The sequence below is a fragment of the Gorilla gorilla genome, chromosome 2 (genome assembly GCF_029281585.2).
Source record: "Gorilla gorilla gorilla isolate KB3781 chromosome 2, NHGRI_mGorGor1-v2.1_pri, whole genome shotgun sequence".
Classification (NCBI taxonomy): domain Eukaryota; kingdom Metazoa; phylum Chordata; class Mammalia; order Primates; family Hominidae; genus Gorilla; species Gorilla gorilla.
This window is the reverse complement of record NC_086017.1, coordinates 160,600,649-160,606,518: the sequence shown is the minus strand read 5'-3', so window position 1 is coordinate 160,606,518 and position 5,870 is coordinate 160,600,649. Positions and strand designations below refer to the sequence as shown.

Here is a 5,870-nt window from a genome sequence, read left to right as displayed (position 1 = left end):
TGTTCCCACTGAGCAGCTGGAAGCACACTGGCTATCTGTGGAAGGACTTTGGAAGCCAGCACTCTGAAGTTTGTTCCCTCTCCTCCTCCCTTCTTCCCGGGACTTTCAGGGCTGTATCTGTTTTTCAAACTTATCACCATGTCAGAACGTCTAATCTTACCTCTGGGCCAGAAATGGAGATGGGACACTCCTTAAAAACGGTGACAGTATCTTATAGAAAGGTAAAGTCCTTAACTGTACCTAGCACGGTGCCTCCACTTAATCAAGGCACCATAAAATATGCGCTGATAATAGTGATGATGACGATAATGACTGCCACCGACATACAACTGTTAAACCAGACTATGGAAAATACAAGACAGGGGAGTGAGCTGGAAGTCACCCTGCCTGCCCACTTCCACACTGCACGGGCGGACCCTCAAGCACTGGAAGAGAAGTTCCGGGGCTGGGCTGGCCTGGCAGTAGGCGGCGGAATGGAGACACGGACCCAGGACGGGGCCTGACTCCGGCCCCACGCTGTCCTCTTCCTGGGATGCCGCAGGGCGGGGCCCTGACCCACGGCCTCCTTCTCACTCGGGCAGTCTCAGAGCCCGCAACTTCGAAAGTGAGGAGCTGCTGGCGCGGCCAGGATCTGGTGAGTTTGAAGAGAGGCCCGAACAACCAACATGAAAACCCCTGCTTCCTTTTCCTGAAATGTAACCCTGACGGAGGTGAAGAAATAGCTTCTATTGGCATTTTAAGTTCAGCAAGAAATATGGAAGTGTACCCAGGAGAGGAGTACTGTGGAACCAGCAGGGGCAAGAATGTTTATACTCTCCTGGATTACAGGACTGTGAGGACGTGGGAAATTGAAAATCCAAAGAAACAAAAAAGTGTGTTTAAACCACGGACGATGCAGAACAAAAAAATGTCATTCCCACAACGTGCACATATAGTAGAGATGGAAATCTCATAGCAGCCGCCTGCCAGAATGGAAGCATGCAGATCTGGGACCGATATCTGACGGTTCATCCTAAGTTCAACTATAAACAGCCTCATTACTTGGGCACAGACACTTCTTGGCGTGACTTTTTCCTGTGATGGTAATGTCCTTGCTTCTCGTGGAGGTGATGATTCTTTAAAATTATGGGACATCCGACAATTTAATAAGCACTTTTTTCAGCCTCGGGTCTTCCCACCATGTTCCCAATGATTGACTGCTGTTTCAGTCCAGATGATAAGCTCATAGTCACTGGTACGTCTGTTCAAAGGGGATGTGGCAACGGCAAACTTGTTTGCCTTGAGCGTAGGACTTTCCAAAGGGTGTATGAAACAGACATCACAGACGCTGCCTGCGGCATCCAAGGCTGAACCAGATCATGGTTGGAACTGGAAATGATTGCCTAAAGTCTATTACAACCCCAACAAGAGTCAGAGGGGAGCAAAATTATATGTGGTTAAAACCCGGCGAAAGGGGACTAGGCAGAGCCATGGAACCGCTGCCAGGTCGCTGTGAGTCCACGCCGCCCCTCGCGCTGCCTGCCCACCCAGCGTCCGCAGCCGCCATGGGAGTGCAGGTGGAAACCATCTCCCCAGGAGACGCGCACACCCTCCTGAAGCGCCGCCAGAACTGCGTGATGCACTACACTGGGATGCTTGAAGATGGAAAGAAATTTGATTCCTCCCGGGACAGAAAAAGCCCTTTAAGCTTATGCTAGGCAAGCAGGAGGTGATCCCAGGCTGGGAAGAAAGGGTTGTCCAGATGAGTGCGGTGACCCGCCAATTTGGTAACAGCCAAACTGACTATATCTCCAGATTATGCCTACGGTGCCACTGGGCACCCAGGCATCATCCCACCACACGCCACTCTCGTCTTCGATGTGGAGCTTCTAAAACTGGAATGACAGGAATGGCCTCCTCCTCTCATTCCAGTTTTAGAATGATCCAAGATCCAGATCCCTGTTCTTGGATCTGCCAAGGAGGGATCTGGTGCCTCCAGACGCGTGCACATGAATCCATATGGAGCTTTTCCTGATGTTCCACTCCACTCTGTATAGACATCTACCCTGACTGAATGTGTTCTGTCGCTCAGCTTTGCTTCCAACACCTCCATCTCCTCTTCCCCTTTCTCCTCGTACGTGTGTTTACCTAAACTGTACGCCAGAAACCTCAAGTTATTCATTTTATTTTGTTTTCATTTTGGGGTGAAGATTCAGTTTCAGTCTTTTGGATCTAGGTTTCCAATAAGTATATGGTCAAGTATTAACAGCACAAGTGATAGGTTAACTTTAGAATAGGAATTGGTGTGGGGCGGGGGTGGGGGTTGCAAGAATATTTTATTTTAATTTTTTTGGATGAAATTTTAATCTATTATATATTAAACATTCTTGCTGCTGCGCTGCAAAGCCATAGCAGATTTGAGGCGCTGTTGAGGGCTCAATTATTCTCCAAGTTGAGAGATGTCCTTAGGTTAAATTAAAAGCCCTACCTCAAACTGAGGTGGGGATGGGGAGAGCCTTTGCTTCCACTAGTCTCACCCCACCGTCCCCTTAAACCCTCTGCCTTTGAAAGCAGATCATGTTCACTGCCATGCTGGACACTACAGGTCTGTCCCTAGGCCAGTGGGGACCTCTGAAGTCTTCTTTGTGGCCTGGCTTATTTATTTATTTATTTTTCCATCCTGTGGTTTTTCTAGTGGACTTTCAGGAATTTTGTAATCTCATAACTTTCCAAGCTCCACCACTTCCTAAATTTTAAAAACTTTAATTGACAGTTTAAATTGTAGGTGCTGTTTGTGACTTAACACCCAATGAAAGCCCAGGCATCATGACAAATCCTTGAATGTTCTCTTAAGAAAATAATGCTGGTCATCGCAGCTTCAGCATCTCCTGTTTCTTCATGCTTGGCTCCCACTGCTGATTTCAGTTTCCTAGCTTTTCCTCCCTCAGGCCCTTCTCACCCCCTTTGCTGTCCTGTGTAGTGATTTGGTGAGATAAATCATTGCTGCCTCACCCCCCCGGCACCATATATGGGTTTCAAGTTTTGTTATTGCAATAAAAGTGCTTTATGCTGGCTTTTCTAACAAACAAATAACCAGTGGAAGGCAAAACAAGCTGAGGACTACATCATCGCCCCTCATGTCTTGCCTATGTTCTGTGAGCCCCACCAACGGAGTACAAGGAAACAGCTAGAGAAGGACAGACTGGATCCCCCGAAGTTGCATAAACCTGAACCTCCTGTAGCAGACCCAGGTTGTGGTGGGACCCACAAGGGCACTCTTTCTTTCTATATTGTGAAGAACATTGCTTTGGACAAGACTGATGACAGTAATCCTTGGGAAGCCATTTTGCATCATGCCAAAGCGCAGAAGACAACCCATATTGGGTTTCTCCAACACATTCCAAGACTCAGCCCAGAATCATGTTTGGCCAAGTTGAATATGATGATGAGGAAGCAAAGAATGAGCCAGAATGGAAAAAATGTAAAATTTGAAGAAACTCTTTTGAAAACTGTTTGTATGAGTAGGAGGGAAATGTGACAGGTTTTGGGTTTTCTTTTTAATACTCATGAAATTAAAAATTCATTTTTATAAAAAAAAGAAAAAATACAAGACAGGATCATTTATCTACTTCTTGAACCTTTAGTTTTGGTCCCTTTTGGATTAACCATCTATCTAATTACCTAAGCTGCTGAGGCTAAAATGTATATGCTCTTGTGATTCTTATGTATTAATAATTTTGAATGCATTTTAAAATTCAACTTAACACTTAAAATATCATCACTTGTTGATAATTGAATTGAGAGCTACTCAAGTTCACAAATGCAACTGGCAAGGTGGGGTGAGTTGGGGGAGGAAGGGCTTGAAGAGAGGACTAAGAAGGAGAGAAGTGATTCTATTTGGTTCAAGCATAATATTTCTCTCCACCACCATCACAAAAACATAAACACCTGAAAAATACCATCATACAGAACACTTTCTTACAGTCTGGACAGTTATGTTTCAGACAGGGATGTGACGCACAAGAAGCTTCAGCCATGTTCCTCTGCTATGTGCATGTGCTGGCTGGGAGGCCCCAAGTCAGTACAATCTCATCCACCACCATCCATGGGGTCTCCCTCTGCCCAGACCCAAGATACCTCTAGTATTCATTCACTGTGAAGTCAATGGTGCCTTCAAGTACTGCCTGCCAGCCCCATGGTTTATTCACCAGCTCTAGTGCAGGCAAAGAAGAGAAACAAAAAGATCTCCAAAACTCCCTGGCTGAAGGGATTTGCTTCCTGCTTTGTTCTTGTGAAGATGCCTGGGCGTCATCCCACATAAAGCTACCTTCTCAGAGTCAGTGATGTACGTGTGCCTTTGAGGCCAACTTGCCTTCAATCTTTTTGAGAAACCTTGCTGGGATATAATGGAAAGGGTCCCTGGGTATAAGTTCTGGCTCTACTGCTTAGTAACTGTGGCCCTTGAGAAGTTACTTAATCTCTCAGAGTCTCAGTCACTTCACCTATGAAGCAGAGTAATTGGTTATCCAGGGTTAGCCAATTATTAATCCGTTTATAGCATTGATTACATATACTATCATACACAAACCTTTATTTTGTAAAATGAAGTCCAGGTATTTGGCATCATATACTAAACACTGACTTTTTTTTTAAACAGAAAATATTATCAGATATTTTGAATAGTCCAGGCAAAACTATAGTGTATTCAGTTGAGATCCTACATCACATCCTCACGTCATCTCATGAGTGTGTATGTGTATGACTACCTTTCAGTATTCACTGTGTGTTCATATCATCATCTTACTCGATCCCGCCAATGAAGTGGGCAGGCCAGCCACGTAGGGATTATTATAGCCAGTATTTTTTATGAATGAGGAAACTGAGGCCAGAGAGGTCTAGAGAGTAGCCAAAGTTCACACAACCAGCAAGTGGCAGAGACAGAATTAGAGTAAACATCCTCTGACTTCTGGGCTAGGACTCTAGCTGCTGCCATGCAGGGAAAAACAGAATGTCCATACCAGAAAGCTTGGCAGCCACGTAACCCCAACTACCAGCTCTAACCATATATGGCCAAGTCTCCTGCTCACTCAGCCTCCTTCTTCACCACCCACTCAGGTAAAAGTGACCTGAAGAAATACATATAGGGGATTTAATTATTACATTATTATTAATAATAAGTGGTCATTTTGTTGACAGAATATTGTCTAATATCAGGATTGGAGATTTTGCATCTTCTTCTGTGTTGGTTAGTGATTGTTGTGTAACAAACCAGCCCAAAGCTCAAGAGCTGAAAGCAACATTGGCAAGGCCAGAAATGACCTTGCAGTCTCAGGCACACAGCTGTCCAAAAGCTGAGGCCCAAGCAGAAAAGCAGATTGTGGCCAACTGCTGCTAGAATGGAACTTCCTTTCTGCCTGTGGCTCACACATTCTCTCTTTGATTCCCCAGCTCATTCATAAGAATTTCTTCACTTTGAGCTGCCAAAAGGCCGCAGAGAACTATTTTTAAATGTGAAGAATACTCTGAGAAAAATCATGTTTTTACTTTTTACTGTTTCTTTTCTATGAAGCTGGTTATCATGCCTCTTAAAATTACTCCTGTTTTCTAAAACTGTTGTCCATTTGCAATTACACCATTAAACGAAAACTCTTTCTCCTCACATTTCTATAGAGGAGCAAATGTGACATTGTGGTGCACCAAGTTAAAACACTTTTTCTTTCTTCATTTCTTCTGGTAAGGAAAAGCAGATGAAATGATATGTCTGGGGATTTGCAACACTAGTGTGGGTGGGTGCGGAGACACAGCAACAATTGGCCAAGGAAGCTGGTGATTGCTACAGTGAAGGAGATAGATGGATTCATAACACAGCTAAGACTATTTTACTCCCTAGA

At 44.6% G+C, this 5,870-nt stretch overlaps 1 pseudogene; it reads left to right on the top strand.

Moving 5' to 3' along the window:
* Positions 1-532: 532 nt before the first annotated feature.
* On the top strand, positions 533-3,471 carry LOC115933994 (WD repeat-containing protein 70-like; annotated as a pseudogene).
* Positions 3,472-5,870: the final 2,399 nt, after the last annotated feature.